The sequence below is a fragment of the Salminus brasiliensis genome, chromosome 6 (assembly GCF_030463535.1).
Source record: "Salminus brasiliensis chromosome 6, fSalBra1.hap2, whole genome shotgun sequence".
Lineage (NCBI taxonomy): Eukaryota > Metazoa > Chordata > Actinopteri > Characiformes > Bryconidae > Salminus > Salminus brasiliensis.
Genome location: NC_132883.1, coordinates 19,818,920 through 19,842,833, shown reverse-complemented (window position 1 = coordinate 19,842,833; position 23,914 = coordinate 19,818,920). Strand labels below are relative to the sequence as shown.

Here is a 23,914-nt window from a genome sequence, read left to right as displayed (position 1 = left end):
GGTTTCTGGCTGTTTACCATAAACAGAACATTTGCATCCTGGACTAAAGGACGGTATTTTGTGCAACACATTCTTCCCTCTGCCCGAGCAGTTCTGCCAATGCCACAGGCAGCAACACAACCCCAAAGCATGCTACACAGTTGGCAGTGTATTCTAGCCAAATACTTCAGTTTTGAGTTCATCAGTCCACACCACTTGTCTAGACGCCTAGAGTCCTGCAGCATGCCTCAGACAGTTTTCTTCTTATGGTCATGTTTGTGTAGATGTCGCTGCACAGTATAATGCACCACTACTCCAGAATCTGCTAATTATTCTTGATGGTCTTTTTCAGTCATACTAGGGTTTTGCAGTTGCTGAAATCCTATGAGCAGTTTTCACTTAAAGTTCTCTTGGTTTTCAAGACTTCATGTTTACTTCTATCATTTGCGTTAACTGCCACTTCTTAATTACACAATAGACAGAGTAAACAGCTGCGTAAAAATACTACTTCCTATAGCCTTGTTCTGCTTAGTGGATCTCAGTTATTTTAATATATTATATATTACTATTATTAACATGGGGTAATATAGGGTTTGCATACACACACACACACACACACACACACACACATTATACTGTGCTGCTGTGAACATAATGGCAGAGACCCAGACCTGACCCATTACCTTTCCCTGCTTCCAATTAGAGTGACCTGCTCACACCACCTAACACATTTAGCCCTTGAACACTGATAGTCCACTAGACTTTCACACACATTAACACATTCACACATACACCATGTGTATCCTTTTACCCATCTAGCCCTCTATTTCTATCTCTCCTTCCCTCCCCCACACACACAGAGGACTATTAATATTTCCTACTTCAGGCTATTGTCATTAATGTATATGCCTTTTGTTGTCTTCTAATAGTGCATTATGTGTCTTGTTAAATGTAAACACCAACCTAACTGGCCATTATCTGTATTTTATGGTTGATTAGCACATTATAATCATTTTAGCATGTTTGCCTGTAGTTCACACACACACATCTGTTGCTTACACATGCCCATTGACTTCTTATAATAAAGCTGTGCCTTGAGCTCGCAAGCTATCTGTTCCTGTCCAAGCACCTGCTAGCCAATAGGATAAGGATACAGATAGATGTTAGATTAAGACATGAAGGAGTATTTATTTATATGTATATAAGTATCAAATAAAAGTAGCAACTACAGCGAATGTGAGTGAGCATCCCATCACTATCACTAAAGTTACACTGCTTTCTGCTCTGGCCTAAACATTGAAATCCTGCTTTTTAAAAAAACACATACACCATACCACATGATATAATGGAGCATTAATCTGTAAACCATTAAAACTCAGAGAAAAAAATAATCCCAGAAATTTATTCCATGACAATAACATAACAGTATATCATGATCTAAAGCTTTCCATCAACTGAATGCTTGCACATATATTTTATATTGTTTTCTTCAAATTATCCCATTTAAATCAAAGCTGCATCGCTTACTTATATAACAACAACTAACAACTAATGTGTCATGTGTCACTAATGTCTTATTCAATGTGTGAAAAATGCATCACAAAGCAGATGTTAATGATTGGCAAAAAGGAGTGATTGCATTTGGGGGTGACAAAAGCCATGGTGTGAAGGGAGTAGCTGAATTTGCAGGTGTATCGTAAGCATACAGTCATACTGGTCTACTAGCAGTGGCAGAAATCCTGGCCTATAGGAAATTATCTGAATTCTTGAGCAGAAGTGAGCCCAGCCCTCTTGCTCCATATGTTCATGGTATGCAGTTCCCTGCGGAGAGAGTTGGGTTGTGAAGGACCTGCGCTGACTGATAGAAGCAACTTTTACCTGAAAGCGATTCACAAGCAATGAAACATGCGCCTGGTTCCAGTCTGTGAGTTTCGTCTTTAGGACACAATTCTGATGAGAAATTCATGTAGACTGGGATTTTGCCACTGCTGGTAGACCGGTATGACCATATGCTTTAATACCCCCAAATTCAACTACTTCCTTCACACTATGGCCTTTGGCTCCCTCAAACGAATTCACTCCTTTTAGCCAATCATTGACCTCTGCTTTGTGACCCATTTTCCTGAAATGCCTGAAATTAGTACCACCTTAAAAATACAAGGTGACATGTATGTATGTATGTATGTATGTATCTATCTACATAGCTGTGTGTCTCATCCATCCATCGATCCAGTCAGGTGCATAAGTGTTTGGACAGTGGCACAATTGCTATACATTTCTTAATTTACAGTGGATTTGAAATGAAGCAGTACAGATTTGATTGAAGTGTGACTTGCAGCTTTAATTTCTATTTAACTGTAATATGTTTAAAATATTACATATATTACCATTTAGGCCATTTTCACATAGCCCCTTCATTTTCTCAGGCTCAAAAGTAATTGGACCAATGAATGTTTCATGGTGTTTCATTCCAGTAAAGACATAAAACGTCTGAGGTTGGTTCCAAAAATTTTAAAACATTGTCATAAATAATAGATGGTTAATAAATGAGTTAAGACACCTACTCTGGTCGCACCAGAAGGTAGATCTGATGCTGTTCAAGCCTGAGCTGTCACAGTTTCATGAAGCAATTCATTCTGATGCATTCGAATGGAAAGGAACCCAGCACAGCCATTAGGTTAGCTTGTATTTTTTCTCTGTGATTCATTTAGGGTGTTTGCATGGCGATATGTATTTCTAGCTTTTAGAATGCACACTACCAACATTGCAATCAAGTAAATTAATGCAAATTTAATAGTGCGGCTGCTTTTGCTGATTTATTGTAGTGAATAATTAATTCTGCACACGTCAGAACAATCACACACTAAATCATAGTTAGACTCGTACGCGGCGCCAATGGCAGACATTAGGTCTTCATTAAACTGCGTGGAAACACGACTAATCAAATCCTGTTACAAAGGTTCGCCGAGACCACAACACTAATGATGAGTGCTCCATCAATCAAATTTAGCAGCAGACAGTGGCTGCGTGAAGTTGTGAAAGTTGCGGTGGAATGCAGCGTGAGGTCTGATTACCCCAGATGGGATTCTGCTTCCCACTTCCACTCCCAAGCTTTGTTTCTGTACTCTGGGAGCTCTCTTACAGTTGCTGGTTGCCAGTCAGGCCTTAAGCCTTAGTACCTTTAGCTAAAAGACATGCTTCATGAAGAGAAATGCTGACAGAGGGGCTTGGGGGGGGGCAAAAAAAAAAAAAGACGAAGGCTGATTAATAACTCCAGACGTGATGCAATCTTCATCTTTATTAAGACGTTGAAAGCTCCACAGCTCAGACGGCCTCGGTGACCACACAGCTCTCTTGGGCCTACAGAGAAAAAGGAAGCCTACAGTTATTTCAGTGAAAGACAGGAGGGGCAAAAAAAAAAGAGAGAAAAAGGAAGGAGAGAGAAAGACACAGTGTTGGACCAGGAATAATTAACAAATAGAGTACAGATGGCGAAAGCAGATGGTTTCATTTCAGCTCTTCTAAGGATGGAAGGCCGAAGGCTGCCGCTACGCTGATGATAATGGATATTCCACTCTGGAGCCGGACCCGCGGCCTAACGCATTCCCACCCAGCGGCCCCGTAGAAAAACAGTAGAAACAACACCAGCCGTAAAGATGATGTTTTATCGATAGCTGTCAGCGAAAATAGCAACAAACTTGTAATCTCATTAGACAATCCGTGCAAAAACAGGAGTCACCTGCGCAGATGCAGGTTCTGCTGCAGGCACCACAAAACACTTGTAATAAGGATATGCAGAGCAAGGGAGAACTGAGAGGAGGCCCATCAAAATTCCTCACTCGTTTTATAGGCTACTAGAACACATGGGTGTTTTGGCTGTTTACCACAAACAGAACAAAAAGTGCCACACACACACACACACACACACACACACACACAGATGCATCTATTGTTTCTGTGGTACACTGCAGTGGTGTTTGAAATAATTGATTACTGTAAATTCAATGACATGTGCACTCATGTTTGACAAATAAAATTTCAGGCTCCTTAAGCATAAAAATCCCCCCCTCCCAAAAAAGACCAAGTTAAAATAGAAAAGGGTTGGTTTATTGATTAAACTGTCTATATTTCAAGTTAACTATTTTTTATTTACTTACCCATTTTTATGTATTCAGTACATTTATAAAATGATGAAATTTTAAATTTTATCATGCTCAGATTGATTATTGTGTATAATATATTTTATACATAATTATTGTACTTTATATATAACTGGATTTTGGGATTTCATTATGTATTGAATTAATAAGTTATTCAAATTGATGTTAAACTTTGATGCTTTAAATGATTTTAAAAAAAAAACATGACAATCAAATTAAAGTTAAATGTGGGGCTTTCATTAGGCATTAATTTGTTTTCTAAAAGAATCATAATTTGATCAAACTGAGGTTAAATTTCTTGGATTTCAAGTCAAGTCAAGTGGGTTTTCATTGTCATTTCAATTTACAGAGTACACAGTAATACAAAACAACGTTCCTCCAGGACCATGGTGCAACATAGACAGTGCATACAGAACACAAGTGCAACACAGTACAAGTGCAGACAGACAACACAACACAATACAGACAGAGAATAATAAATAATTAGGGGTAGTGTGCAAATTATGCAGTGTGTAATAAATATTGAGTCCAGTGACTCACTGAACCATTTTCGCAACAAATCAAACTGTGGTGTTTTTTTTATTTAATGAAGTCCTGAATACCTGAAAAGAATTTAATTAAATTAAAATAAGAATTAAATAAGTTAAGAGTCTGACACTGCTAGTATCTATGTACCGAAGCACAGAAATAAAAACATGGCCTGTCGCTACTTCTCCGGGCATTCTGAGCTCCCAACTGCTTTGAAGAAGTGATCAATTCCCAAGCTTGTGGAAGTACATCCTGACATGTGTTGCTCATTTAGCTATTATAATCTTTGCTTTCTGGATGTGTGAAGTAGTGACATGCTAAAAGGCCATCGATTTGGTATTCCAGTGATCCGTTCCTCATGGTGCTTGAAAGGGTAAAAGAGTGACAGATCCTCGCAAACGCCTCCCCAGAAACGTCTGCAGAAAATGCGGATAATATGATCCAGAATGAGATGGCGGTGTGTAAACTGCTGCGTGTTTGAGGGTCCAGCGTCTGGTGGGTCCTTTTGCTAAAACAAGGTATCACATTCAAATCAAAGCTCTAATTACTGTACAGCTGTGGGTGCCTGAAAAGAGCCTTTATCCTCAATTAGGGCCTGGTCGGGAGAGAAAAACATAGCCTAAAACTGCACTTTTTCCCCTCCTCTTTTGCTACTTGAGCAATTCCTCTTGTGCTTCCACAGACAGGCAAGCAATTTGACTTAATCCGTATTGACCGCTCCTCAATGACCTCATCGTGCCGGGTCCAGCCTGGGATTTTCTTTGAGACAGCCAATCTAAACAACTGATTTAACTTAAGAGTTTTTTTTTTTGTTTTTTTTTAGTAGAAGTGTGGGACATAAGCCACCAAGTCTCATGATAAACGCTGCACTGATATGAAACGTAAGATAAGCCATGCAAAAAAAAAGAGAGCTTTAAGATGGCTTATTTCAGAGTGAGAGCTCTAGTTGTGAGAAATTCAAGGTGGCCCAGACTGTGCCTGTGTCTTTCTCGTGCTGAGAAAACTTTAATTAAGCGGCGTTTGCTACAAATGAAAAGCTCCGGCTGGCATGTTGTTGTAATGCTGTAGGCAGTTCTACACGAGCAGCGTTCATTCCGAATGTTCCTACCTCCCTGATAAATCAGATACGTTGCCTGCAGACACGGGGCGCTCGATTGGTAGCAATATGTAACAGGGTCTATATTGGACCTGCTTTTCTTAATCAAGGCTTACAGAGTTTCAGTTTGGTGGAAGTGTTGTTCACCATGCAGACCAAGAATGAGAGTGCAATTTTCGCTTGTACTGCACTACTTACACATAGACGTGGCTTACTAAATCCTTTGGCTCTTGGCAGGAACCTGTGTGGGCCCCTCGCCGAAATACTTTTTGGTCTCTTCCTTTAGAGCTGCAGTTGGAGCCAAGATGATAATGCAGCTAATTGACAGGTAATTGAAGCGTATTCTCTTACTACATAGCAAACTATGTGCAAACTGCATGGCACAGACATGCCTCAGAACATGTCTTCTTGTTAAGTGAACTCAAATAAACCGACTTATGTGGTTTCTGACAGTCTATGATGTACTTGTATCTACAAAAATGGACGAAAATACAAGCAAAATTCAGGCTTCAATATGGCTGTATGGCCTAGTCTAAGCTCTGCGCTGTACCTTTATCCGTTCCTGTAGATAAAAAACTAAAACTTCTGATTATAATTGCAGCTTGGCCAGTTTTGTTGCATTTGCTGAGCTGTAATATAAAAAAATAAATAATCTATTAAACTTTTACATAATGTGTACCATTTTTCTCTGTTTCTGGGTGTCAGTTTTCTTATGTTAAAAGTCTTATAAATGTGAATAGAATTGTAACTAATACAATTTCCCATCAATAACAAATAACATCACGGCATGAAACAAAAGCACACACAAGTCCAGTACACAAGTGCTAAGATGATTAGTTTAATCCATGCCTCTGAAATTTACACTGAGACAAATAACTGACTGTACGTTGTTAGGCCTATGGTTAAAATAATGGTGCTAAAAAGAGTTCTTCTGAGCCATTTTTTTGCCCCAAAGGATGGCATTTTAAAAAACCATTACCATTAATGAGATGTGCAAATATGAAGAACCTTTAAAGTTTAAAGCAGCTCCACTCCATGCAGAAGTTAGACACCAATTAAAGGGCCTTTCTAGAAATAGATGTCAGAGCCTATAACCATTTAAGAACCTTCATCTTAAGTGTAGATCAGCTCACTGATGTTTTGACCAGGGACCCCGTCTGTCCATCCATATATATATATATATATATATATATATATATATATATATATATATATATATATATATATTATAACTTTTTTATTATTAGTGACATTCTATGTTAGGTCAAGTTCAAACATGACAAAATGCTGCCAATTAGAGGTGTGAGAAAATGCAAATATATGAAATGAAATGCCACTTTTATGCCTTTTCCTCCGCAGGCCAGATCGTGGAATTAATTAAGCAATACTCAGCACCTGGTCTTTTTAACCTTACTACCATTTGATTTTTATGATAATAACTCCCCTGTTGCTCTTCCTTTCCAGGAACAACCCTTAATCTTTTGTCGAAAGTGAAGGCCTGAACCAGTTCTGTATCTGAGGCCTTTCTGTTTCTTCAATAGCACTGGAAGTTCTGAGTCAGAACTTCAAACAAAAACAGAACAGAACGTGTGTTTCTGGACCGCTTGGAACATGGACCCGCATATGTTTGATTTATTTTCCTGAGCCTTTTGAAGGAAGTCCGCTGTCTGAGAACCAAGGCTGACATTTCCCTACAGTAAGAATTCCCCCCTGCATGGGCTGTCTCTCTGGCTGGACTTTCCTGTCTACGTTTCAAAAACTCAATAAAGGATGCAAGGCTGAAGCTTACCTGAGTCTGCTTTACACAGTATTCAAAAAAAAAAAAAAAAAAAAAAAAAAAAAAAACAAGTCCCAAATTGCAGAATATCCACCAAGGCATGTTTTCTCATTTGGTTTTGAGCTGAAATGCTAAGGCTGATGCTACTAACAACTAATAAAAGCTTATATTGAGTGTCTAGCACCGAGCAAACGGCATGCCTAAATCATTACACACTTGCCCCGGACCATTTTACATTTCGAAGACACTGTAGGCCTGAAGATGGCTGCTGCTACTGCTATTTTCTCTGGGCTGTACATTTGTCTATTTTTGTAGATGTAACACCATAGAAGCAAACTTTTACTGAACATCACTATACTGATCCACAGCTTTTGGGGTAGGGTTACCAAATGGAACCATCTATTGTGCCACCAAGTTGTAGAACCCCCACCATTGCTCTAAAGTATCCAGATACAATCCCAATGCGAAATGTTTCAAGAAATAAAGCACCATTCTTGCCCAAGACAAAAGCAGACAAAAAACTGAAAGAGACCTGAAAGAGATGACGACAGTGATGCTTACCAGAAGGTAACTTCCCTGATTAACTGGTCTGGTCAATCTGTGCTCCCATGGAGCTCTCTGATTGCACTTATTGCTTGCTTGCTCTATCTCTCGCTCAGTAGCTGTGTCCCAAATCAGGGGCTGCATACTTCTGAGGCTTCATTCGAAAACCGACTGCATCACGGCGACGCGACTGGGCTGTCCCACATCACGTCTTTCTTTTCCACGGCAATGAAGGATCCAACATGTCCAGAGTTTCACTGTGTGCCAACTGCAGCTGCCAAGGTTGCTAGCTGACAGGAGCAGTGTTTCGTGACGCAACGGTGAGGGCAGAAACTGCTGTGTAGTGACACAAACAAACAGGAAATCCGCAGCCCTAGTGCAGAGGAGCTACCAACCTGTCCACATCAGTGGAACGGCAGTGGATAGGGTAGAAAGCTTCAAATACCTTGGAGTGACCATCTCTCAGGACTTGTCATGGAGTTGCCACATCAACACCATAACGAAGAAGGCTCGTCAGCGCCTATACCACCTGAGACGACTGAGGGACTTCAGACTGCCCTCCAAGGTACTACGATCCTTCTACTCCTGCACCATCGAGAGCATCCTCACGGGGAACATCACAGTCTGGTTTGGGAACAGAACCAAGCAGGACAGGCAAGCGCTACGACGAGTGAGACGTTCAGCGGAGCGAATCACTAGGATGGAGTTTCCTGACCTGCAGTCCATCTACAAGAAGTGGTGTTGGACCAAGGCCAAGAAGATTGTGAAAGACCCCAGTCATCCCAACAATGGACTGTTTTCTCTGTTGCCCTCGGGGAAACGCTTAAGAACCCTGAAGGCTAACACAGAGAGAATGAGGAGGAGCTTCTTTCCACGAGCCATCCGTGCCCTGAATGGGGACAGGGACTAGGACACTAAATTAAAAAAAATCTACATACACAAACTGGACCCTCACTTACTACAATACACAACCATGGCTCGCGGAAAACACACTACGGACAATTATGAAAATATTTCTTTTTAACTCCCACATACACTCACATACAGATAAATATGTACACATATATATATATATATATATATATATATATATATATATATATATATATATATATATATACATACACACACACACACAGACACGCACCATTTCATCTGTGTATATATTTGTATTTTTATTTATTTATTTTTTGCTTATATTTCTATATTTTCATATTTTTATATTTTATTTTTTAACTTAAATGTAACTTATTCTATTTTTATTTTTTATTTTATTTTTTCTTTTGCACTTTTGCACTTTACTTCATTAAGTTAAGGTTTAGTTAAGTTTAAATGTAGATCTTTATTGTATAGCTTTGATGTGGGCAGACTGTCATAAAAGCATTTCACTGCAAGTTATACTGTGTATGACTATGTATGTGACAAATAAAATTTGATTTGATTTGATTTGAGTTCGGCCTTCACACTCTATGCAGCCTTCGAAGGCTGTGTCTTTATGTATTGCACCCCTGAATTGGGACACAGCTACAGTCTCTCTCTTTCTTACACGCATGCATGAAATGTTTGAGGTTTTGCATTGGTGTATATTCATGTATATTCATGTATATTCTACAAATCACCAGTAATCACGTCATGCCCACGTGGGTAGGCCTTTTCAGTTAGGGGCGGATTTTTCCCGGATATTATGAAACCAGTTGACAATTAAATCTACTTTTAAAAAGGACAACTAATTAATAAGTTTTTATTTGTATGTCACAATACCAAAACCGATAGAAAGCTGGGGAATTTTATTTGTACTACATTTTCAATTATAGAAATTTGGACAAAATATAAAAACAAATGTAATGAACCCAAAATCAATTACTGAAAACAGAAAACATGCTTGCTGCTTGTTAAACACCCGCTTATGACCCCCACCATCTGCCTCTAAGGGAAATTTGTGCCAATTAGGTTTGTGCATTTGAAAGCTAGTAAACAAATGAAACACTAGTGTAATGAAGCGCACTGCGTGTAGCATGGTTGTTACACAGTATGTGAAAAGAAATCAAATTTGTTAATATGTTTGGTTCGTTGGTTCTATATTCCCAGCCATCGTTTGCAGTTTTCCTTGCCGCTCCTCACCTGCATAGCAGGCGTGTTTTAATGTGCTAACAGGTCATGTGTGCGAAGAAACAGCTGCAAGTGGGCCTAATCCTTTCGCTTTCACGAGAAGAACATTCTCATTGTAGCTTCTGTCCTTACGCTTTAAAACATCTGTGCTCAGTGTGAGTGTATAAGCTCTTTTCGGCAGGGTCTCTCACATTCCCCAATGCCCCCGGGCCTACTTGCCGTTACATTTATCGGAAAGCTGTCATCGCTCACAGTGTTGGTACATTACCGATAGCAGGTGGTCTGTCGGCTGGGCCGCATGACCTGGGGCGACTGACATAGAGCGGGGGGCACAATGCGGATGTTTCTAAATACCCTGTGTGTGACGGCGAGCGGAAAGGGATTTCCCCAAAATCCCATCCTTACAAGCGCCGACTCATTGAAGTGAGGTAGTCTTACACCGAAGTATGCTCCACAGCTCCATTAAGGTGTCTTCAATGCTCATGCATTAATAAATGTCACAGAGTCTCACGAAATGCATCGAGTCATAATACAGCAAGAGATACGCTTGTGCTTTACATGCCGTGGTAAGTTAGTAGCAGTTTACCCACTTAAAAGGGCCCACCCATATAACAGAAAACCAAAATCTCCTTTTTTCAAACATAAGAATTGAATGCATGTGAATTTATAAGGAGTGTTTCTGCCCAATTAAGTTTTTTTTTTTACTGAAACACTATACAGAGCAGCCATACATCGGTCTTAAAAGCACAGTAACAAAACAGCCTGCTTAAATTAAAGGGATAAACAGATTGGAAAATGAACATGTAAAAAAAATTACGACCATAGTTGGTACATATACATACCCAAATAAGTGGGAAAAATACAAGAAAAATATGAGACAAATGCAAAATATACATTTTAACACTTATTATTTAGTAACTACTTAACTTAAAGACTTAATTAACCACTGTGAGAATAATATGTAAGCTCTGCAGTTATGACATAACTAGAGGACTTGGTTTCAGTTTATAACAGTTAACAGTTTGGCCAGAAATGTAAATAGTAATGTTTTTTTTTCAGTGTAACCTATGCATTTTGTATAAATAGCAGTATATTAAGCACTGTTCTTAATTCATCTGAATTAAGAATATGAAAATTATTTGGTTCAAATATTAATTTTAACATTTGTCTTTGAAACAGATGTTTTTAAATTTAGTTACCATAATTTCTGCATAATTCAAGCTTCAAACTGTACTTTAACAGAGGGTTTTCAGTTTTGTAGTTAAGTCATTTTATTCACTAAAATACAAATGTCAGATTCCAACAGTGCTGCATCAATCCATAACTTGTCAGCCCAAGTGAACGAAAAAGCTGGTGGTAATGTGCCATAAGAAATAAACAAACGCTTTATATATAGTTTGCAAAACCTGAGATGCAGTAATAAGAAATGTGAGTTCAAAGTTAAAAGGTTTGACGAAAGAAACACTCCAAAAATGAGTACAAAGAAATATCACTTTAAATGAAGACATAGTAAATTCTCTAGTAAATCTAGTTCAAATTTGCAATATTATTTATGTTTAACTGAAAAAAAAAAACTTACTTGTTACAGTTGAGTGTCCTCTAATTGCTAATTTCTAATTAACTGTGTAATAATGTGACTTTTTAATTGGATTTTTTTTTTTATTCAAATTTTTCAGTGAGTGTTTACGTCCTTATACACTGTTAGAAGCCACATGAGTAATTCTTTGAGATCATTTATTTAAAAAACTGTCTTTTAATTTTGTCCTGAATCTTTGCTTTAAGGGCACTTTTATGGAAGTTGGCCTTGTGCATGTCTACATTTGTATGGCAGCTTTTCCTGAGTTGCCCCTTCCCTCTGTACGTGTTCTCTGCAGTAAGGCCAAATGTAGAGTCTGAGGCTGAACACTGTGCAACTTCATCCGAAACAAATCAGCTCGCCAATCAGCCCACCACCACCATGCAATATTCCTCACACCAGTCACCAGAAATGAGAGAGGGGGCCTTGTAAACACTTTACTTGTGGTGTTGTCCATCTTTGATCAAGAGAAGAACCATTAAGGTCTTCAAGTAGGCAGAAGGCTCAGAGGCTGCTCTCGCAGGACGAACAATTAGTGGTTGTCACTTTACAGGCGACACTTTGTGCCAATCATTTTAAGAGGTAGGTTTTATGATGCACAGATTTTGCATTTTAACTAGCCTTTGAGATAGCAGTTATGAAACAATAATAATTTGGTAAAGTTCAGGAGGAGATAGCAGGGACCTGTTTTTGACTGTTGGTAAACAGGCCCATACAGAACAGCTTGTTGATTGCCCATTTGTATTTTCATCAAACAGCACTCGAAAGCTGCCCCTCTAACTGTGTCTTTTGCCAAATGAGAAATTAATTCAAGCCACATCATTTGGTCCTGTCTGTAATGTTGATGCTAATGATGCACTTTGTTGATTTGCATGATGGTTGAAATCCCCTGTTTAGGCAGAGTCACACAATGGCCACTTTCTCATCCGTCTGAAATTACATATTCTATCTCAAATCAGTACTCAGTTTATAATGATCTATTTAAATGGGCCAGTATAGTATATGCTTCAATTCCTCAGTGTACACAACTTTCTAACTATAAAAACTTGCATATTAGCTTTATAGTCACTGAGGAAATACCTGTAATGAGATGTTGCAGATCACAGCTCAGTTTTTATGCCAATTTATAGTGTAATCAAGGACATTAAAGCAATAGTTTTGCTTCTAATCAAATTAACATGATTTATCACTGTAGCCCAGATGTAGTTAATCAGCCAATATATGGTTGGTGTCTGATGATGTTCTTTAGTTAACAACAGGAGATGCCAGGCTAGTATGGCTGGCAAAAACTGGGTGATACATATAACAATATATAATATAATCTATAATATAATATTGCGATTTGCTTGAATCAAATGTTACGAAAACTGACATAACATAATAGAACAGCTGGCTTTTTACGTAATCAGAACAGTGATATCTGAAGACAAAATGTATGAACCACAGTCTGCCACCAATCTTTAGATGTAAACTATTCATTGAAAATTAATTTTGAGAATCAATACAGTATTGTTAAACATAATATTGCAATAATTCTATACATACATATCAATATTTCCTTACACCTCTGTAGGCTAGCGCTGCTAACAAACACAATAATTGGTCTGTGCCAAACAAATAAAGACTTGTTTGTGTTTTGAACAGGTAGAGAAACACAGTTTGTGGGAGTGTGTTAACTGAATCTGAGGGCTTGTTAGCAGTGTTACCCCAGCATCTACTATTGGGAACTGAAGAAGTGCACTTCATATACCAAACATGTCTTAGCTGGTCGACTGCATCTGGGCTCAGTGATAAATCATGTTCAATTCATGAACAATTCAACTACTCCTGCCGTATTAACGGCGAAAGCTCACCAGTTTACATAACGTCATTGTATTATTGATTCATTTCATTCAATTTAATTTCATTTAATTTAAGACCTAAGTATTCCCCACATATCATCATGTGGTTTTTCACATGGTGGGCAAACACCAGGACAGCCTACCACATTTATAACGCTTGATGATATTGCTTAACATAGAAATAAAACTTGATACTTTAACCTCACTTATATTGAATAAAAATAAGGTAATAATAGACAGCCATGTATGTTTAAACTCCCTGAAAACATTCGGCCTTCTCTGAAACACTAAAAGGACCTGAGGGTTCCCCTTTGCTGTTTTAAATAGAATACACCAAAAAAAGTAGTCTGGAGCCAGCAGTGCTTTTCAGTTGTTTTGAAGTCTTAAAGGATAATACAAAATGTGCATGTTAACATTCTCTTGTCAGAGCTGATTGTTCTTTCTGATGCCCACAAAATCTTGTGTGGAGTAAAACACATATATTCTGTGTTAAAGAAACAGAATTAACCAGTTTAGAAATAGTGTTGGGTTTTGGTTTCTGCTTCCAGTGAACCAACTGTTTTTTTATTCTGATAGTGGCATTACATCCGAAAAAGAAGAAGCAGTTATTTCAAGCTAAAGTAGAAGTAAAGTGAATTGAATTTATCAACACATTCTTTGTGTGCTGCAATTTCTCATTAGGCTGGATGGGATTTTTTTTACAATGCTCTGAAAAACCTGTCCAGCTAAGCAACAGTTCCTATGAAATAACCCAACACATGAGAAGACTGAGTGACCTATCCATCCTCCACCCACAAGTGCTTTCATAACTGATGTTGGGCAGGCTTTACATAATAACAGTAAATCTCATCCAACAGAATGAGAAATTGTCATACTCAGTTTAGAGTCTCTACATAGCATTGGCTTTTTAGGTTACCATGCTACGTTAAGATGGACTGTGATTATAGCTAACTGAAACTACACAGGCTGGAAATGGTAATGTCTCACAAAGCCTAACCTTAACAGTCGTTGTAGAGCATAGCTAGGTCAAATGACTGATTACTACAGATATTACACAAATTTAAAAGCCTGTTTATGCTGCGATTATTTAAAATGACTTATTTGCTAGAAGTTTAACTTATTTTGTTGAAATCATGACTCATTTTCTTGAGAATATGACTGATTTTTAGTTTCTGAACTATTTGAGCATGTTCTGCTACTCTGTGTATAAAAGCAGGTCTATTACACTTCAGCTGTTTTGCATATGGAGTCATGCTGCAGAGAGTGAGAAAGATTCCAACGGGACTAAGACAATAAACTCCTGGAAGTCAGCTTGGGGCGTGGACCTGGACACAGCGCTTTGCATGACACATTCTCCTCATGTATTGTGTTCAAATGACATATTGTGGGTGTGGCACGGGTGTGTGCGAGTGAGATATTACTTCAGAGAAGTTTCAGACACGTTCTCATCAAATTTCCACCCTTCCCACGTGTGTATATGTGTGGGTTTGTTTTACATGTGTGTCTCTTTAAACCAAGCATGGGATTTCTCTCTTTTCTAAGTCGTTGGCTGTACAAGTTCAAATAAAGCATTGGAGAACAATAGCCTCAAAGCATTGGGTCTAGTTTTCCTCAACAAGACGTTCCACCAAACCGAGAATCCAGGGCAGCCATCAGCCATGAAAAATGAACAACATAAACCACGGCAGGGAACAGCGCAATCATAGTCTGGCGTGATATCTGCGGGAGGATGTTTGGTCTGGCCTTGTGGAAGAATTTTAATGTTCACACATTAAATGGGTGTGGACATAGACAGTAGAGGGAGATGTTCGGAGATCACACTGTAAAAGTGGAGAGTTGCTGATCATATCAGGCCCCGAAATAATGGGATCCACCATTCCACTGCTTAGGAGAACAGACTTGAGGGACAAATCTGTGGTAAGTACCCAGAAAATGAAAAATGAAGTTCAATATAAAACACTAGCGTTATGATCTACCTTCAAAAGCAGAACACATTGTCTCAGCGACATTAAATCTAATTGTATGGCACTATTCTCTTGCTAGAGCTTACAGCAATTTACAGTGAGTTCAGTCACCATGGAACCTTGCATTGTATCCCTTCTCACATGGCCTGAACCAGTGCCATAGCCACAATTCAATTTTAGCTGGGACCTGGTTACAGCTTTTTTTTGGGTGGGATGGTGGGAGGAGGAGGGGATTCTAGGAAGTATTATGACCCAGAGACCTCACTATAGTGTTTATGGCCACCGTTGAATGGCCTGCTTCTTTGCAGCTTCCATAAGAAAGAAAAAAATGATGTTAAACATAATGTACAATTACTGTGACTGGTCACTGTAACATTAGACAGCAAACCTTACTGATTGAAAGACTAGTTAACTACAGGTCTATCATTCATGTGTTATTATTTTTTATGTGACGTAATAATGTAATGTATTTTAAGGTTATGGCTGAACAGAAGTGCAATTGATTACTGTTTTTAAGCCAAGTCAAAAAAATTGTGCTTAAAATGATCATTTCATGTCCCACTGCATGTCTCATTCTCAGACAGCATGCAGTTTGTGGCTGTCGCTCCAGCCGAGTGAAGCCGATTGTGTGGCAACAATAGGAACCAATATGCAAATAAAGGACTGAAGAAAGTGCAGACTATCTGAATACACATGAATGTAGCTCCATAATCTCTAAAGCCGCTCTTTAACTGATTCACATTTTATATTTTCTGTAACTAGATATTGGGTCAAACTGATGAATGGACCAATAGAAACTTTTTTTTTTTTTTTTTTTACATTGACTTCCATTGAAAGTGTCTCTGCTGAGCTCGGTAAGAATTTGCATAAGCTATTAACTAGCACAGCTCAACTAAGTTCCCACATGCTGCAGAAACAGTGAAGTTGGCTAATGCTGTATTTATAGTGCCAGCGCATTGTAGAAAGGTCGCCATGGTGATGGTGTCCATCGACAAATTGCCTTGATGGTTAATTCAATTACTTGAAGGTGGGGAAAAAAAAGACACGAGGACACATGAACCTAGCATCTTTGAGTTCATGCTGCATTACAAGAACACAAGACGAATGATATTTCCTTACATTTTTAGTGGCATCAGAAGACTTTCTGAGCTGTTAGAGATATGAGGGGGCTTGTCGTCCAAATGAGATGGTCTTGCCCCCCCCTCAGCAACCACTCCCCATGCACGCTCTGGTCTAAATGGCCATAATCTGAACGCTGCCTTATAAGCTAAGAGAAGTTATCAGTATTCCGCTGACAGTATTATGAAAGGCTACAGAAGAATTAGCATTATAATCACATTTGTGTGTTATTTTCTTTTGATCAATGATGTATAGTTTTAATTCCATTGTTCGGCCTGTGCTAGGCCTGCTAGATAGTTTATCATGGAGAATGAGCCCAATGAGTCACTCCGAGGAGACTGAATTTGTATTAATTACAGATTAATCTTCTTTGAGAGGAACTGCAATAAAGCTAATATTCTTTTACTTGCACTGCTTTGAGCAGGGTCGCCTGTAATTGTGGTCCCATTGATGACTGGATCATTTATTTAATGAAGTAGAAATGGTAATAAGCAGCTTGAGTACATTCATTTTTATTGGGGACTTCAAAAAGAGCAGACCCATAGAGTTTGCGATTATAGCAAGGCCAATCAAAATGATCTCCTTTCATTTTAATGACGACGGCTGAAAGAATTCCGAACTGGTCCTTTGCAGTTCCTCCTTCTTGAGCTGTGGGGTGTTTAATGTGAAAGCGCTCTTCAGAGCTCATTTCATTATTGGACAGGCCTTTCCCCCAGCCCCAAGATGGCATTTTCACTATATCAGATAGTCGCATTGGTGAACCTCAGCTATTTGGCCTTAATTGTGGCATGTATCAATGCTAAAACATTTTCAGTGGCCCCTTCTAATTTCCAGCCTTCTGCGCAAATGCACTTCCCTCAACTGAAATGCACTTCTCTGCTACTAATACTTCAGCCTTGAATGACAAATAATCAGCCTCTATGCTCCCATGCACATGCATACGCACACTCAGAGGTCAGCAGTAGGGACTGGAAGCAGCTGGAGAAGCTCAGGCTCATTAACGAGTCTAGTGATAATCCCTCTCCATGCATCACGAGCTGACATACAGAAACAAACTGCTTTATTCCAGGCCAAATAAACATTTTCAGCCTGCGGAGGAACTGCACTGAGAACTACAAAAAAAGAAGCCTCTCTTTTGGACGTAGCAGCGATGGGCCTGGAGAGATTGTATTAAATGGAGAGCAATGTTATCTGCTCTGTTGAGGGCCAGCTAATGCTGACATGGAGCAGCTGCAAACTTAGCCACTTAGCCAGGCAAGTGCATACGTTTCCATTTCCAGAATTAATAGAGGCTCAATTTGTGTGGGGTTACTATCCCTGAAAATCAGTAGAGGCCCTGTACTGGTGAGGAGCTGAGAGGAATCTTTAAAGTTGGAAGGGAGCTAGGACTAACTGAATTAAAGTGCACTTACACCTGCACTGTTCCCCTTACTTACTTACAAGCTCTGAGAGGATTACAGTTAGTGAAATAGATTTTTTGTATTTTTGAGAAATTTGGCAAAAATGCTGACCGTTTCATGTGTTAATTATTGGTGGTGTTGCTCATAAAAGATTAATGCATTTTAAAATGGAAATGAAATATAATATCATAAATGCAATGACTCTGTCAAAAGTTCTAACATTTTGATCTTATAGTGTACAATGTTTTAGAGAACCTCAGATATTACCACTGCAGAAAAACTGTCAACTGTCAATTTCTTAAATGCAAATGTATGTATCTGAAACTCCAACCAATTACTACTACGCAAACAGCACGGCTATATGGACAAAAGTATTGAGATGCCTGCTTATTCATTGCATCTTCTCAAATCAAGCATCTTCGAGTAGAAAGAGTAGCTGTCTTTACTGTCCAAGGAAGGGCCTTTTACTAGATTTTAGATTTCGGAACGTTGCTGTGAGGATTTTGTTAACTGACAAGCAAGTTAGTGAGGTCAGGATGTTGGATAATCACCAGCCCAACTCATCCCAAAAGTACTGGATGGAGCACCAACCATCATTCCAAAGAACACAGTTCCACTGCTCCACAGCTCAATGCAATAGGGTAATGTTTATCTGCTCCAGAGAGTCCTATTCCATTGGCAATACTTTTCTACAAGGATTAGACAAGCTGTGTGTGCATGTGAGTTTGCACATCTATGTGGGCAATAGGTGCAACTTAAAGTAGCTGAATGCCTTCATTAGCACAAATAATTTATACTGTATTATGCAAAAGTTTGGGCCCCCTATCAAGTAAATGTGCCATTTGAACAGGTCACTTGCTAATAACCATGAATTTCATTATCAACATTTTTTTTTTTATCGTATTCCATGTACGTCTTTGTCTGACTCTCTTATTCAGAGTGAAGTAGGTGAATGTAGTGTAAGGAGTCTTACCCAGGCCTCTTACTGCTGTAGGATGGTGAACTTGCCTGGCCAGGCAACCAAACCCAATGCAGTCCGCCATGGGGAAGGCGGTGTAATTATCCTCTATGCTACACCAACTGTATCTGAAAGGACAGAACAAACAAACTCACTGCCTGCTATGGCTCAAATGACCTGTTTTCCATAAATGCTTTTATACCAGGCTATTAAACCTAAGCTTTCTGGTGCAAGGAAAGTGCTAGGCTTGCTGTTGTGCAGATTCAGAGGAGTTAACAAAGTTGGCGGTGTTCAGCGAAACAGTTTCACCAGACAACTGATCTGTCTAGCTTACAAAACATGGAAAAATAGTCTTGGAAGACAAATTGGCATGAGCTTCAAAGATGGCTGGGCTGTGGAAAAAACTCTTTATTATGTCTTATGGGCCTCATCACTGACCTTTTTTGTCTTTCCAGCACTGCACAAAGAGAAGTAACAGCTGGCCCGCTCTCCTCTTCGTCATCCTCATCATCATCAGCGGGATCATTCAGCAGAGACGAGGGTCTGGGCAAAAACATCCGATTAGAGCGTCCTGAGGATTTCTGCCATGTTTGCAAACCTGAGCTACCCAAGGTGTCTTTGTTGCGGCCTAACACATGAAGATTGATTCGGTTAGAAATGAGTGGAAGTGCATTCAGCGCTATAATGAAATCTGAAATCCAATATGGCATGGAGTGGAGGGGGAAAGAAGACAGAACGCGGAAGTAAACAATGGAGTCGCTAACCTGCGATTATGAACACTGCCTTTAGCTGATGAAGGTGGCTGGGAGCTTGAGGATACCCTTTTCTAAGAAAGGGCTTTTGGCTTAAAATCAGGAGAGTGTAGGGGAGGACAAACTGGAAAGGAGTTTGTGTACTTCGGGGAAATTAAAGAATTGTTTACTACATCATTCAGATTTTAGGTTTCCTCACTTGAATTGTAGCCATTCTAAATGTGTTAGCCATTTTGGATACAATTACTATAATAACAATACCTTACTGCCTACAAGTGACCACTGTATTTCCAGATTAGGACTTTTGAGATTATGAGAAATATCTGGTTTGGAACTGGTTGCAGTTGTAATTAAAATGATTCACCAGCCCTACTGCACATGAGGTTTATTAGCAAAATGTACAAACTTCCAGCTGTTTGCAACAGACCAACCAAACAAGTGCTTTCTCCAAATTTTACACAAGACACCACTTTAAATGACCACTGCAGTCTCAGAATTATTCACCCCCTTCATGACAAGAATCTCTGGTTCTTAGTAGAGGACCCTTCTGCTGTTATGACCCACCAAAGATTTTCAATGTGCTCAAGTCAGGCGACTGTGACAACCACTCCAGAATCTTCCAGGACTTCTTATGAAACCAAGCCTTGGTGGATGAGAATTGAGGACTGTCTTGTTGGAAGATCAACGACGCTCAATGTTCCGCTTGCTCATAAAAGGTATGACCTTTTCTCTTGGAATTTCCTATTACTTGATTGAATCCACCTTGCCCTCCACACGCTGCAGATCAGTCAGTGCCAAAGGAAGCAAATCAGCCACAGAGCATCACAAAGCCACCACCGTGCTTCACTGTAGGCAGGGTGTTCTTTTTAGTCTATGCTTTACTCTCCCCCCTTCCGATATACCACTGATCCATAGGTTCGAAAAGTCTTCCGGTTTTGTTTCACCCCATAGATCAGAATCCCAAAGCGTCTGTGGCTTATGTATGTGGTTTTGAGCAGATTGGATTTGACTTTTCTTGTGCTGTTGGGTCAGTTGAGGTTTACGACCATGGAGACCTTCAGCGTTTAGTATGCGCCCTATTGTGCAAACTAAAACCTCAGTGCCTGCTGCCACTTAATCTTGATGTAGATCTTCTGCAGTTCCTTTGAACCTATGAATTATGCTTCTTACTGTATCTCTAGGAACATCCAGTGCCTCTGCTCTATTTTTAAATCCCTTTCCTTGTTTGTTCAAGGCAAAGACTCTTCTTTTTACTTTTTTAGACAGGTCTCTTGACCTAGCCATCATGCAATCAAACCTTACAGTCAAAAAACCCCATAGCCAGTACAGGTATTTGATGTGTTTTATCACAAGCACACATGATGCAACTAATGCAGGACTGTATAATTCTGAAACTGCAGTAGTCACTAAAAGTGGCGGTTTGTGTTCACTGTAAAACCTGGTGAGTTATCTGCACTCATGTGGTTTGAGGAAACTGATTGCCTTAAACCATATAGGTTTAATAACTCAGATCATATGAATACAAACAGTGCACTTCTTAAGTGTTATATGTAATTAATCAAAGTACATGAGTTTTAGTTACTCTGTTTAAGCTCACCTTACTCAAACAGAGAGCTTCACAGCTGGATTGCGGGGGAGGCCAGAGTCCAGCACAGTTTATTGATTTCCCTGCTGTAACGGACTCGGCAAACCTACCAAATAACAGGTGAGTTGAATTAGGTGTGCTTGACCAAGAACATCGCAAAACTGAGCAGAAATCCAGCCAAATGCTGATGGCCTTAGTGGACGCTGTGGCATATTAACTTAATTCAATAAGTGGTGCAGTTATAGTATATAGTTTTACTGTGTTGAATTTGGAGAAAGTGCTCATTATATTAGCTGTGTTCAACTTTCTCAATTGTTATTGTTTATCTGGTTTATTGCAAACAGCTGAAAGTTTGTATATTTCGCTGATGACCCTAAATTGCAATGGCGGATTGGATAATTCAATTACAACTGTGAGGTGTTGTTAGTTATTGTCCTATTATGTCCCACTGTGTCTCTGTGAAATTCTGGGTAGTTTGAGACGAGTAAAGCATTCATAAAAGGATGGCGAAGACAGGCTTGTTACTTGAATAGAAAAACTCACCCATAAAATTAGATAGTAACTAGATGACAGTAACCTGCTGAAATAAGGGTAAATCTACTGTCTTTTTAAACTTTCTGCATAATCAAATCATTAAGATACAAGCAATGTCATTCAGGGTGGTTTGGTGTGAATTGCTCCATTCTGGAGAATCCGAATTACTCCCAGCACTGATGATGGAAATCACACTTCTGAAGCCTGTAATCCCTCTAAAAGCTCCTTCGCAGGCAGTTATTATGTGCAATAGTTACGAATACAAGCTGAGACATGGCTTTACTATAGTTTTGAGAAGAACTTGGCCTAAAACATGCAGACTCAATTACCCATGACAACACAGAAGGCACATAGGGCCTGGTGGTTTCGGATAGTAAATAAAATGGCTATATTTGTGACGTAGACATCAAAACCCCTAGTTCCTATCACCACTGTAAAAAACATGGGTCTGTTTATCCTACAATGCCTTATTGCACATCATACCACATCAGGCCAATTTAATATTAGTTTGGAAAGTAACTTCATTTGTGTAGACAGTTACAAACACTGGCCTTCGAGCATCCAACAATAAATACCATGCATGTATCTTTATTTATTCTCATATTTCTATTAAGTTAGGATGGTGTCATCATTTGACATACTGTCTGTTTACACTTCTACAGAAGTTCTGTGCATATTTCATGCAAAGCGCCGCTGGGCATTGGATTAATGCAGACTGGAGAAGGGAAGAGAAGTGTTCTATATGGGGAACCCTGGCTGTTAAGATGGTGTGTGTGTTGTATACTATTACAATATGACTTAAAATACATCAATTGGGTTTATATAATTTATATAAATAGGCAAAATACACACTAGATGATGTGAGATGGGCGCACTGGACTGCAGTGGGTCGTGTCATCTCTTATGCCGTGTTCTAGCTATTAGAAAGACTAATTAGACCTCCTCGCTCAGAGAGGGAGCAATCATGACGAATGATTCTTCGATACCACAGAGGAACCACTTTCGCCTCCATAAAGAGCCGTGTCTGTACTGTTTACCAGTATTCAGGTTCTTCACACTCACACAACCAGCCTTGGCCATGCTTAGAGTCAGGGTCCTCTTTAATATGTGTATTGGCTGTGTGTTTCTAGGAAGTCATTTTGGGCCATTTCTATTGGGCCATTCATCATGAAACGTCCATCAAAGAAAGAGGGCAGCTGCCTTTATCAAATGACATAAGAAAACACAGCAATTCAATAACTGAAAAGGTTACAACTGGACAAGGAGGGGGATGCTGAGGGTGCTCATATAGCCCACCTGTTTCTCCTATTTGTCTAGGCCTATATTGTCTTATTACGCGCTGAACGATGCTGAGGAGCTAGCAGGACGGATCTGAAGGGTGCCGTTTGGGTTCTCTCGACAAGCACGCACTCCTGCCTACCATACAAACATTATCACGTTGTCTACAACGTTGCCACTGGTCCTGAAACAGTAGCTACCACCTATTTCTTGCCGCATGGTATTAGGACTAGCTAGCTAGCTACCTACTGGAGCTCCTTACCTTGTTACGTAGCCACTACGTAGCTAACGCTGCCTCACAGTTCAACGTTGTGACAACGTAGAGCGCCCCAACGGCAAACCAACAGGCTAGGCGTGTGTGTAGCAACATCCGCAGGGTCACTTAATGAGCTGTAAGCTTTCCATTCTCTGCCCTGCTGCCGGTCGCGTCCATTAGCCGTTTACATGCGGGGAGAGCCGAGGCTCCGCGCGCGTCCTCTCACAGGCGCGCATTGTGTCTCCTCGCGCTGAGAGGCTTTTGGCGGGACCGCGGCGGCCGTGCACGCGCGCGTTTGTGCTCGCCGTGTCTCCGCGCGCCACAGAGCCATGTGCCGAGAGTGCCACCCAGGTCCTCGCGCACAATGAGTGCATTGTCTGGGCGAAGGCGGCGGCATTACAGCACGGCCTGTGATTTGTATACAAATGAGCGGCAGCAGATCGGACTTTTAGGGGCAGC

The 23,914-nt window shown here is 39.8% G+C and overlaps 1 long non-coding RNA gene across 2 annotated transcripts; it reads right to left on the bottom strand.

Moving 5' to 3' along the window:
• Window positions 1-1,229: 1,229 nt before the first annotated feature.
• Window positions 1,230-23,695, bottom strand: LOC140556868 (uncharacterized). Of its 2 annotated transcripts, none has more exons than XR_011979766.1 (4): window positions 23,462-23,695; window positions 19,489-19,678; window positions 19,066-19,178; window positions 1,230-3,339 (listed from the first exon to the last, which is right to left on the bottom strand). It is a non-coding gene; the product is annotated as an uncharacterized lncRNA (long non-coding RNA). The 2 variants fall into 2 exon arrangements; XR_011979765.1 differs by having other exon boundaries at window positions 19,489-19,593.
• Window positions 23,696-23,914: the final 219 nt, after the last annotated feature.